At 44.5% G+C, this 13320-nt stretch overlaps 1 protein-coding gene across 1 annotated transcript in view; it reads left to right on the top strand.

Moving 5' to 3' along the window:
* agap3 (ArfGAP with GTPase domain, ankyrin repeat and PH domain 3) overlaps window positions 1–13320 on the top strand; it is a 678127-nt gene that overhangs the window by 293054 nt on the left and 371753 nt on the right. The gene's annotated exons all lie outside the window — the stretch shown is intronic.

Genomic DNA, 13320 nt, shown 5'->3' on the forward strand with positions numbered 1-13320 from the left:
GGGTCAAAATCCTGAAATACCCTCCTGAATGGCATTGTGGTGGAATGCAACGATTCAAGAAGGCACCTCAACAGCCCTTTTCAAGGGCAACTGGGGACTGGCAATAAATGCTGGCCAGCCAGCAGCACCCATATTCTAAGAATTAATTTTTTTTAAAAATCCAGTCTCTGCACATATCTGAGACTTTTTATTCCAGACAACATTCCAGTGAATCTCCTTTGCACCTTCTCCCATGCAGTCATGTCCTTTTGATAGTGGGGCAATTAGAACTGCGCACACTATTCCATCTTTGGCTCAGTGAATATTTTCTAAAGTTGTCACAAGATTTCCTTCTTCCCTTATTCTATGACTCAGCTAATGAAGGCAAGCATCCCATATGCCTTCTTCACCACCCTGTCTACCTGTGCTGACACCTTCAGGGATCCATGGATGTATATGCTAAGATCCCTTTGTTCCTCAGTACTTCCTCAGGATCTCCCGTTCATTGTGTAAATTGTTACCTTATTAGACCTCCCAAAATGCATCATCTGCCACTTAATGAGATTAAAATTCCATCTTCCAAACTCTTGCCTTCTAGAAAGACCAGGGCATAATATGCAGGAGAATGCCACAATCTGCAAGATTCCCATAAAACCATATACCATCCTGACTTGAGAATGTATTGCCACTCCTGTATTGCCTTCAGGTTAAAATCCGGAAACCCTCTCCTTGAGAATGCTGACTCTGCCTACACTAATAAAAACAAGCCCGACCACTTGTCCAACCATTCCTCATAAGACGGTTTCTTTGTTCAAGGTATCAATGTGATAAACCTTTAATGAACTGTCTCAAATGTGTTCACATCCGTTCATAAATAAAGAAAGCATAACTGCATTTAATATTTGAGATATGTTCTTACCAATGCCCTGTATAACTGAAGCATAATAGCTTTACTTTTATGATCAATTCCTTTCATCATAAAATATAGCATTCCATTATCCTCCTTGACTGTGCAGCAGATGGGGAGATGAGAGCCGAGGGGTATCATCCTTGGACTGTTAAATATAGAGACCCAGGTAATGTTCTAGAGATCCAAGTTCAAATCCTGCCACAACAGGTGGTAGAATTTTTATTCGATAAAAAAATCTGGAATCAATGAATCCATTGTCAATCATTGGAAAAACCCATTTGATTCACTGATGTTTAGGTCAAGCAACTACCATCTTAACAAGTTTGTGCTACATGTGACTCCAGATCCACAGCAATGTGATTGACTTTTACCCTCTGGGCAATTAAGGATGAGCAATAAATGCTGGCTGAGCCATTGACGTCCACAACCCATGAATGAATAAAAAACACTAAATGCTGTATCTACATGTATTTGGTAAGACAATGACTGATTAGGGATGGTCAACTTAGCTTTGTGTGTGGGAAATCATGTCTCACTAACTTGATTGAGTTTTGAAGAAGTGATGAAGAGGATTGATGAAGGCATAGTAGTGGACGTTGTCTAGTCTTTGTGAATTTCACATAGGCGTTCGACAAGGTTCCTCACACTAGACTGGTTAACAAGATTAGATCGCAGGGAGAATCAGCCATTTGGATTCAAAATTGGCTGAAGCTCAGAGACAAATGGTGGTGGAGGGATGTTTTTCAGACTGGAGGCCTATGACCAGTTGTGTTCTGCAAGGGTCAGTGCTGGGTCCACTGCTTTTTGTCATCTATATGGTTTGGAAGTGATAGAGGAGGAATGGTTAGTAAATTTGCAGATGACAACAAAATTGATGATGTAGCGGACAGTGAAAAACATTGCCTGAGAGTACAACAAGACCTTGATCAGATGAGCTGATGGGCAGAAAGGTGGCTAGTGGAGTTTAATCTAGGTAAATGTCAGGTGCTAGATTTAGGTATGGCAAATCAGGGCAGGACTTATACACTTAATAGTAAGGTCCTGGGGAGTGTTACTGAACAAAGGGAACCTGGAGTGCGGGTTCATAGCTCCTTTTTCTTCAGTATTTACGAATGAGAGGGACCGTATTGTTGAAGAGGAGAGTGTGAAACGGACTGGTAAGCTAGAAGAGATACTTGTTAGGAAGGAAGATGTGTTGGACATTTTGAACAACTTGAGGATAGACAAGTCCCCCGGGCCTGACGGGATATATCCTAGGATTATGTGGGAAGCAAGAGAGGAAATTGCAGTATCGTTGGCAATGATCTTTTCGTCTTCACTGTCAACGGGGGTGGTACCAGGGGACTGGAGAGTAGCGAATGTTGTGCCCCTGTTCAAAAAAGGGAATAGGGATAACCCCGGGAATTACAGGCCAGTTAGTCTTACTTCTGTGGTAGGCAAAGTAATGGAAAGGGTACTGAGGGATAGGATTTATGAGTATCTGGAAAGACACTGCTTGATTAGGGACAGCCAGCACGGATTTGTGAAGGGTAGGTCTTGCCTTACAAGTCTTATTGAATTCTTTGAGGAGGTGACCAAGCATGTGGATGAGGGTAGAGCAGTGGATGTAGTGTACATGGATTTTAGTAAGGCATTTGATAAGGTTCCCCATGGTAGGCTCATGCGGAAAGTCAGGAGGCATGGGATGGAGGGAAATTTGGCCAATTGGATAGAAAACTGGCTAACCGGTCGAAGTCAGAGGGTGGTGGTAGATGGTAAATATTCAGCCTGGAGTCCAGTTACAAGTGGAGTTCCGCAGGGATCAGTTCTGGGTCCTCTGTTGTTTGTAATCTTTATTAATGACTTGGATGAGGGAGTCGAAGGGTGGGTCAGTAAATTTGCAGATGATACGAAGATTGGTGGAGTTGTGGACAGTGAGGAGGGCTGTTGTCGGCTGCAAAGGGACTTAGATATGATGCAGAGCTGGGCTGAGGAGTGGCAGATGGAGTTCAACCCTGCCAAGTGTGAGGTTGTCCATTTTGGAAGAACAAATAAGAATGCGGAATCCAGGGTTAACGGTAGGGTTCTTAGTCAGGTGGAGGAACAGAGGGATCTTGGGGTCTATGTACATAGATCTTTGAAAGTTGCCACTCGGGTGGATAGAGCTTGTAAGAAGGCCTATGGTGTATTAGCATTCATTAGCAGAAGGATTGAATTCAAGAGTCGTGAAGTGATGTTGTAGCTGTACAGGACTTTGGTTAGGCCACATTTGGAGTACTGTGTGCAGTTCTGGTCGCCTCACTTTAGGAAAGATGTGGAAGCTTTGGAGAGGGTGCAGAGAAGATTTACCAGGATGTTGCCTGGAATGGAGAATAGGTCGTACGAGGACAGGTGGAGAGTGCTCGGCCTTTTCTCGTTGGAACGGCGAAGGATGAGGGGTGACTTGATAGAGGTTTATAAGATGATCAGAGGAATAGATAGAGTAGACAGTCAGAAACTTTTTTCCCCGAGTACCACAGAGTGTTACAAGGGGACATAAATTTAAGGTGAAGGGTGGAAGGTATAGGGGAGATGTCAGGGGTGGGTTCTTTACCCAGAGAGTGGTGGGGGCATGGAATGCGCTGCCCGTGGGAGTGGCAGAGTCAGAATCATTGACGACCTTTAAGTGGCAATTGGATAGGTACATGGATGGGTGCTTAATCTAGGATAGATGATCGACACAACATCGTGGGCCGAAGGGCCTGTTCTGTGCTGTATTGTTCTATGTTCTATGTTCTATGAAAGTTGAGTCGCAGGTAGATAGGATAGTGGTGATTATGTTTGGTATGCTTGTCTTTATTGGTCAGTGCATTGAGTATAGGAGTTGGGAGGTCATGTTGTGGCTGTTCAGAGCATTTGGAATACTGTGTTTAATTCTGGTCTCTCTGCTATACACAGGATGTTGTTAAACTTGAAAGGGTTCAGAAACGATTTACAAGGACGTTGCTAGGATTGGAGGGTTTGAGCGATAGGGAGAAGCTGAATAGTTGGAGCTATTTTCTCAGGAGTGTCGGAGACTGAGGGGTGACCTTATAGAAGTTTACAAAATCATGAAGGGCATGGATAGGCTGAATAGTCAAGATCTTTGCCCCAGAGTAGTGAAGTCCATAATAGGAGGGTGTAAGGTGAGAGGAGAAAGATTTAATCAGGACTTAAGGGGGTACTTCTTCACAAGGAGGGTGGTGGGCATATGAAATGAACTGCCAGGGTAAGTGGTGGAGGTGAATACAATTACAACCTTTAAAAGGCATCTGGATGGGTATATGAATAGGAAGGGTTGATGTGGATGGTTTGGACTGAAGGGTCTGTTTCTGTGCAGTTCATCTATGACTCCTTTTGTTACTCTTGGAGGAAGCGATGGTGCAGTTGTATTGTCTCTGGAATGGTAATGCAAAAACATGTAGGTTCAAATCCTACCACAATAAATTGTGGAATTTAAATTTAGATTAAAGTCTTGAATTAACAGTACTATGCAGACATTCTTGACTGTTGTAAAAATCCCCCAAGTTCAATATTATTATTTCGGGAAGAAAAACTGGCATGTTTATTTTGTTTGGCTTACATTTGACTCCAAATCTACAGTATTACAATTTACTGTTAATTGCCCTCTGAAATTGCCTTGCAAGCCACTCAATTGTAAATCACTAGGTGGAAAGGCAAGTTGGTAAGAGGATGCAAACAGTTTACAGAGAGATATTGTAGGTTATGTAAGTGGACAAAAGATGGCAAATGCAGTATCGTGTAGGAAAATGTGAAGTTGTTTGTTTTTGGAAGAGAGAACGAAAGAACAATATTATTTAAATGGAGAAAAACCTATCGAAAGCTGCAACACAGAGAGACTTAGAATCATAGAATTTCACAGTACAGAAGGGTGCCATTTGTCTCATTGTGTAAGTACTAGCTCTCAAAAAAACTACCCATTGATACTTGACCACGAGACATAGGGGGCTAGCATGCAGGTGCAACAGGAATGGAATGTTAGCCCTTATTTCAAGGGAGCTAGAGTTTAAGAGCAGGGAAGTCTTACTGTATCTATACAAAGTGCTGCTGAGACTATATCTGGAGTTCTGAGAGCGGTTTTAGTCCCATTATTGAAGAAAAGATATCATTTCATTGGAGGCATTTCAGAGAAGGTTACACTAGGATGATCCATGGTATGGAAAGATGGTTTTATGAGCAAAGGCTAAACAGGTTGGGCTTGTACTCACTGGGATTTAGGAGAATAAGAGGTCATCTCATTGAAACATTCAGGATTATTAAGAAGATTGGCAGGATAAATGCTGAGATGATGTTTCCCCTCATGGGAGAGTCGAGGGCCAGAGGATACAGTCTCAGAATAAAGGGATGCCAGTTTAAGACTGATATTTGTTTTAGAATCCCTATAGTGTCGAAACAGGCCCTTCGGCACAAATCCACACTACTCTCCGAAGAGTAAATCACCTGGAGGCATTCCCTTACCTTATATTTACCTCTGACTAATACATCTAACCTAGACATCCCTGAACAATTTGGGCAATTTGGCACGTCCAATTCACCTAATCTGCACATCTTTTGGATTGTGGGAGGAAACCAGAGCACTTGGAGGAAACCCACGGAGACAAGGGGAGAATATGTGAAATCTACACAGTCACCCGAGGCTGGAATCGAACCTGGGTTGCTGGCTGTGTGGGGCAGCAGTGTTGACCCCTGAGCCACCATGCTGCCCCATGAGGAGGAAACTCTTCTCTGAGTTAAGTGTTTGGAACTCTTTTCCAGGGAGGACTGTTGGGTCAGGGGCCTTGTGTATGTTTCAGGCTGTAGTCAATAGGTTCTTGATCAGTAGGAGAATCTGGTGTGATGGAGAAAGGGCAGGAAAGTGGATGTGAGCAAAGTTAGATTAGCCATGATTCTATTGAGCAGCTGAGTGGCCTACTCTTGTTCTTATTTCTTATGGTCTTCGTACCAACAGACCTTTGCCTCCCCTCAGTTGTTAATTTCATGTCTTTTGGCAGGTACAGGGTCCATGTATTAGGTACAAATGGGCCTAATATGTTCAAGGTGGCAGACCTTTGTAAATTACTTCAAGAATTTATGACAGTGAATTTTCAGGTTAAAGAGCTGTTTGTAGATTGGTTTCACAGAGGTTACCTAGTGAATGTATGTGTGCCTGTATGTGTGTATGCACGTACACACACCTTTTTTCAAGTTAAAAATCACACAACACCAGGTTATAGTCCAACAGGTTTAATTGGAAGCACTAGCTTTCGGAGTGCCACTCCATCAGGTGATTGTGGAGGACACAATTGTAAGGCACAGAATTTATAGCAAAAATTTACAGTGTGATATAACTGTAATTATGCATTGTAAAATACCTTGATTGTCTGTTGAGTCTTTCATCTGTTCGAATACCATGATAGTTTCACTTCTTTCATGTGTAAATCACAAAACCTTTTTTTAAAAGTTGCATTCTCAGATTAACTTAACAATTGGTGTTAACTAGACAATATGTTGAAGGTGTTAGCCCCCTGTGTTTACTGTCTGTGCCATGATGTTTAGATTGATTCTAATCTAAAAAGTGAGATAACACAGTTTAACATGAATTCATGCAGTTTTTGCGCAAAGTCCAATGTAGCTCTGCAAGTACAAATTCACCCCACATAATATATGTGTGCATGTGTGTCTTTGTGTGTGTGTGTGTGTGTGTGTGTGTGTGTGTGTGTGTGTGTGTGTAGTGCAATGGTGGTCACCTGTACTGTGCCTTACGATTGTGTCCTCCACAATCACTTGATGAAGGAGCGACGCTGCAAAAGCTAGTGTGCTTCCAATGGACTATAACCTGGTGGTGTGTGATTTTTAACTTAGTACACCCCAGTCCAACACCGGCATCTCCAAATCATGACACCTTTTTCATACACGCTTCTTGGAATTTAATTGTGACAACTTCAGTGCAGGGCTGTTTGCCTTTTCACAGTGTGGCATTTTAATTACTGGTATTGAGGTACTCATCAAGCTGATAAGTTCTAGCATCCTCTTGTTTTCTTGTAGTCGCAACGGTGGTTGAAACAGAGCCTTATTAATACATTCTTCCCAATTTATAATTTAGAGACACCTGTATTAGTGATACACTGTAGTAATAGAATGTATGGATACTGTTGGTTGGAGCGTCCATATTTGAACAACAATATGCCAGTCCTTAGGTTTGGACTGGGTAACAGGATACCAGTGTTGAATTCAAATGAAGTTGCAATACTTTCTGGTAGGAGAGTAATGTTCTGGGAACGTGAATTCAAATCCCACCCTGGTGACAAATGAATTAAATAAAAATTTGGAAGTATTGGTGATCTAATGGTAACAACGTAACTAAATATACATCTGGTTCACTGATGACAAAGAATCCCTACTGTGTGGAAGGTACCAACCCATCCCACCCCTGTGATTCCCACCCCTGTGATTCTGTAATTTCCACGGCTAATTTAGCTAGCTTGCACATCCATGGACACTACGGGGCAATTTAGCATGGCCAACCCACCTAAGCTACACATCTTTGGACTGTGGGAGGAAACCGAGCACCTGGAGGTAAGCCACGCAGGCACGAGGTGCAGGTGCTAACTCCACACAGACAATTGCTGGAGGATGGAATCGAACCTGGGTCCCTTGCATCATGAGGCAGTAGTGCTAACCACTGAGCCATCATGCCACACCTTCTGATTGTCCTTCAGAAAGGAAATCTGTCTTCCTTAGCTGGTCTGCTCTTCATGTAACTCCAGATCCACATCAAAGTGGTTGCCTTTTGACAGTTCTATGAATTGGTTCAGCAAGGTATTTGGTTCAGTGGTAGTTTGGAACAGAGGAGAAAGTGAGGACTGCAGATGCTGGAGATCAGAGCTGAAAATATGTTGCTGGAAAAGCGCAGCAGGTCAAGCAGCACCCAAGAAATAGGAGAATTGAATAGGAAGGGCTGAAGAAGGGCTTATGCCCGAAATGTCGATTCTCCTATTCCTTGGAAGCTGCCTGACCTGCTGCGCTTTTCCAGCAACACATTTTCAGCTTGTTTAGAACAGAGAATAGTACAGTACAGTACAGGCCCTTCAGCTCTCGATATTGTGCTGACCTTTTTTCCTACTCTAAGATCAAACTAACCTATATATCCTTCATTTTACTACCATCCATGTGCCTACCACTTAAATGTCCCTAATGTTTTTCAGTTCACTACCACTGCTGGCAATGCATTCCATGCTCTCACCACTCTTTGTGTAAAGAACCTATCTCTGACATCTCCCTTAAACCTTCCTCCAATTGCCTTAAAACTATGCCCCCCTCCCCCCGATAGCCATTTCCACCCTGCGATAAAATCTCTGGCTATCCACTCTGTCTATATCTCTCATCATCATGTGTACCCCTATCAGGTCACCTCTCATCTTTCTTTGTCCAATGAGAAAAGCTCTAGCTCCCTCAACCTTTCTTCATATGATGTGCCTTCCACTCCATGCAGCATCTTGGTATATCTCCTCTGTACTCTCTCTAAAGCTTCCACATCCTTCCTATAATGAGGTGACCAGAACTGAACACAATATTCTAAGTGTGGTCTAACCAAGGCTCTACAGAGCTGCAGCATAACCTCACGACTCTTAAACTCAATCCCCCACTAATGAAAGCCAACACACCATATGCCTTCTTGACAGCCCTATCAACTTGGGTAGGTACTTTGAGGAACTATGGACGTGAACCCTAAGATCCCTCTGTTCCTCCACTTTGCCAAGAAACCTGCATTTAACCCTGTATTCTGCATTCAAATTCGACCAAACAGAATGAATCACTTCGCTATTTTCCAGGTTGAACTCCAACTGCCACTTCTCAGGCCAGGGTCTCGTTGCAACCTCCAGCATCCAGACATACTATCTACCACTCCACCAATCTTCGTGTCATAGGCAAACTTACAAGCCCACCCTTCCACTTCCTCATCCAAGTCATTTATAAACATCACAAAGAGGAGAGGTCCCAGAACAGATCCCTGCAGAATACCACTGGTCACCGAGCTTCAGTTCCATCAACATACCACCCTTTGTCTTCTATGAGCTCGCCAGTTCTGTATCCAGACAGCCAAATTTCCCTGTATCCCATGCCTCCTTACTTTCTGAATCAGCCTACCATGGGGAACTTTATCAAACGCCTTCCTAAAATCCATATTTTAGGGGAGAGTGTGGGTAAGTGGAATTGAAACGCCCATCGCCCATGATTAAGCGGCAGAGTGGACTCGATAGGCTGAATGGCCTTGCTTCCACTCCTATGTCTTATGGTCTTATATACACCACACCTACTGCTCTACCTTCATCAATGTGTTTTGTCACATTGTCAAAGAATTCAATAAAGTTTGTGACGCAAGACCTGTCCCTCACAAAGCCATGCTGACTATCTCTAATCAAGCTGTGCTTTTCCAAATAATCATAAATCCTGTCTCTCAGAATCCCTGCCAATAATTTACCCACCACCAACTAAGACTGACTGGTCTATAATTCCCAGGCTTATCCCTATTCCTTTTCTTGAACAAGGGAATAAGATTTGCTACTCTCCAATCATCTGCCCAGTGGACTGTGGACAGTGAGGACAGAATAATCATCACCGAAGGCGCAGCAATCTCTTCCCTCACTTCCCGTAGACACCCTGAGTATATCCCATCTGGCTCAGGAGACTTACCATCCTTATGTTTTTCAAAATTTCCAGCACATCCTCCTCCTTAACATCAACCTGTTCAGGCACATCAGCCTGTTTCACACTGCCCTCACAAACGATAAGGCCCCTCTCAGTAGTGAATACTGAAGCAAAATATTCATTAAGAACCTCCCCACCTCCTCTGACTCTGGGCATAAGTTCCCACCACTGTCCCTGATTGGCCCGACCCTCACTCTAGTCATCCTCTTGTTCCTCACTTTTTCATGCCCACTTCTAGCTCTCCTAAATCCATTCTTCAGTTCCTTCCTGGCTACCTTGTGACCCTCTAGAGCCCTGCCTGATCCTTGCTTCTTCAACCCTAAGTAAGCTTCCTTTTCCTGTTGACTAGATGTTCCAAATCCCTTGTCACGCAACGTTCCTTCACCCTACCATCCCTTCCTTGCCTCAGTGAGACAAACCTGTCCAACTTGCAGCAAGTGCTCCCTAAACAAACTCCACATTTCTGTCGTGCAGTTCCCTGAGAATATCTCTTCCCAATTTATGCTCCACAATTCCTGTCTAATAGCATTATAATTCTCCTACTCCCAATTAAATACTTTCCTATACCCTCTGCTCCTATCCCTCTCCATGAGTATAGTAGAGGTCAGTGAGTTGAAGCCTCATTTCTAATGAAGGGCTTTTGCCCGAAACGTTGATTTTCCTGTTCCTTGGATGCTGCCTGACCTGCTGTGCTTTTCCAGCACCACTATAATCAAGACTCTGATTTCCAGCAATTGCAGTCCTCACATTTGCCTCTATTATTTGATCTGTTATAATTGCCCAAGCTAGATCCCTCAGTCAGTCCCACCTACTCCTCTATTCTACCCTATCCCGCCCAATGAAAGCAACATTCTGGGGATGCTTGAAATCTGGAACAAACACTGAGAATACCAGAGAAACACAGTAGGTCTGTCAGCACATGTGGAGACAAAAACAGAGTTAACATTTTATGTCTGATACGACTCTTTTTCAGAACTGATCCCTCACCCTATTGTTTAGTTTAATGCACACTCTGTTTCTGTAACTCATAATCCTCATGAGTTTTGTGGTTCATGAGACCAAGTTCAGTCATGGTTCAGATTGGACAGGTCTCATGTTCCCCAGCATTAGTGCCATGAGTGGGAACCCACTTCTCCTACACGAGTCTTTGAGCAACACTGGTCCCATGGTACTCTTGGAGGAACAACAGCTATTTTTCTTGATCACCAGTATTTGAAAACAGATTTATGGAACATTTGCCCTTGTGTTGTTTATGTACAAGCTTGTTGATATTTAGAACAATGATGGGCTTTGAGTAATTCCTTATAGAGTCATAGAGATGTACAGCATGGAAACAGACCCTTCGGCCCAACCCGTCCATGTCCACCAAATATCCCAACCCAATCTAGTCACACCTGTCAGCACCCGGCCCATAATCCCTCCAAACCCTTCCTATTCATATACCCATCCAAATGCCCCTTAACTGTTGCAATTGTACCAGCCTCCACCACATCCTCTGGCAGCTCATTCCATACACGTACCACCCTCTGCGTGAAAAAGTTGCCCCTTAGGTCTCTTTTATATCTTTCCCCTCTCACCCTAAACCTATGCCCTTTGGTTCTGGACTCCCCAACCCCAGGGAAAATACTTTGTTTATTTACCCTATCCATGCCCCTCATAATTTTGTAAACCTCTATAAGGTCACCCCTCAGCCTCCGATGCTCCAGGGAAAACAGCCCCAGCCTGTTCAGCCTCTCCCTGTAGCTCAGATCCTCCAACCCTGGCAACATCCTTGTAAGTTGCTCACTCTCTCAGCAGAGCAGGTAAGGGCTGTTTAGGCAGTGGCTGCTTGAAGGCTCGGTGACGTTTGTTTAACGGTTTAAATTTGAATTTTTAAAAAAAAAAGCGCAGAGCGGACCCGGAAGCTGGTGTAGCGCAAGCTTACCTGGGTAAGTTGTTTTCCTATAAAGGCGCGCAGGAGAGGAACCCGAGGCACTGCAGAGGTAGAGCCTCCCACCTGCCTTCCTCCTCTCACCTAATTATTAGACCCATTGTGGTCAGAAGGTAAGTGCTGCATTTTGCTTATTCTCGTGTTTGGACCTAGTTTTTTTTTAAGGGTTACTTTTAGAGGGATGGCAGTGAAGGCAGTGCAATGTTCCTCTTGCAACATGTATGAGGTGAGGGATGCCATGGTCGTCCCTGGTGATTACACTTGCAGGAAGTGCACCCATCTCCAGCTCCTCCAAGACCGTGTTAGGGAGCGGGAGCTGGAGTTGGATGAACTTAGGATCATTCGGGAGGCAGAGGGGGTCATAGATTGGAACTTTAGGGAAGTAGTAACTCTAAAGATTGTAGACAGATGGGTGACAGTGAGGGGGACTGGGGGGAAGCAGCCAGTGCAGAGACCCCTGCGGTCATTCCCCTCAAGAACAAGTACACCGTTTTGGATACTTGTGGGGGGGACGACTTACCAGGGATAAGCAACGAGGTTCAGGCCTCTGGCATGGAGCCTGTCCCCGTTGCTCAGAAGGGAAGGGTGGAGAAAGGTAGAGCAATAGTTATTGGGGACTCAGTAGTGAGGGGCACAGATAGGCGGTTTTGCGGGGGCGAGAGAGACTCACGTTTGGTATGTTGCCTCCCAGGTGCAAGGGTACGTGATGTCTCTGATCGTGTTTTCCGGGTCCTTAAGGGGGAGGGGGAGCAGCCCGAAGTCAGGGCCCACATTGGCACCAACGACATAGGTAGGAAGAGGGATGAGGATGTTAGGCAGGCTTTCAGGGAGCTAGGTTGGAAGCTCAGAGCTAGAACGAACACAGTTGTTGTCTCTGGTTTGTTACCCGTGCCACGTGATAGAGAGTCGAGGAATAGGGAGAGAGAGCAGTTAAATGCGTGGCTACAGGGATGGTGCAGGAGGGAGGGATTCCGGTTTCTGGATAACTGGTGTTCTTTCTGGGGAAGGTGGGACCTCTATAAACAGGATGGTCTACACCTGAACCTGAGGGGCACCAGTATCCTTGGGGGGAGGTTTGCTAGTGCTCTTTCGGGGGGTTTAAACTAACTCTGCAGGGGCATGGGAACTTAGACTGTAGTTTTAGGGTGCAGGACCTTGAGTGTAGGGAGGTTAGGAACCAGGCATCAATCTTGAAGGAGGGTGCCTGTAAACAGGAAGGTATCTTGAAGTGTGTATACTTCAATGCGAGAAGTTTACGAAATAAGGTAGGTGAATTTGCAGCGTGGGTTGGTACTTGGGACTTTGATGTTGTGGCAGTTACGGAGATATGGGTAGAACAGGGACAAGATTGGTTGTTGCAGGGTCCAGGGTTTAAATGTTTTAGTATGGTCAGAGGTGGGGGTAAAAGAGGGGGAGGTGTGGCATTGCTTGTCAAAGATAGTATTGCAGCAGTGGAAAGGACGATGGATGAAGACTCGCCATCTGAGGTAGTTTGGGCTGAGCTTAGAATTAGGAAAGGTGAGGTCACCCTGTTAGGAGTTAGAACATAGAACATAGAACAATACAGCACAGAACAGGCCCTTCGGCCCACGATGTTGTGCCGAACATCTATCCTAGATTAAGCACCCATCCATGTACCTATCCAATTGCAGCTTAAAGGTCGTCAATGATTCTGACTCTACCACTCCCACGGGCAGTGCATTCCATGCCCCCACCACTCTCTGGGTAAAGAACCCACCACTGACATCTCCCCTATACCTTCCACCCTTCATCTTAAATTTATGTCCCCTTGTAA

Source organism: Hemiscyllium ocellatum, chromosome 4, assembly GCF_020745735.1.
Source record: "Hemiscyllium ocellatum isolate sHemOce1 chromosome 4, sHemOce1.pat.X.cur, whole genome shotgun sequence".
Taxonomy (NCBI): Eukaryota; Metazoa; Chordata; class Chondrichthyes; order Orectolobiformes; family Hemiscylliidae; genus Hemiscyllium; species Hemiscyllium ocellatum.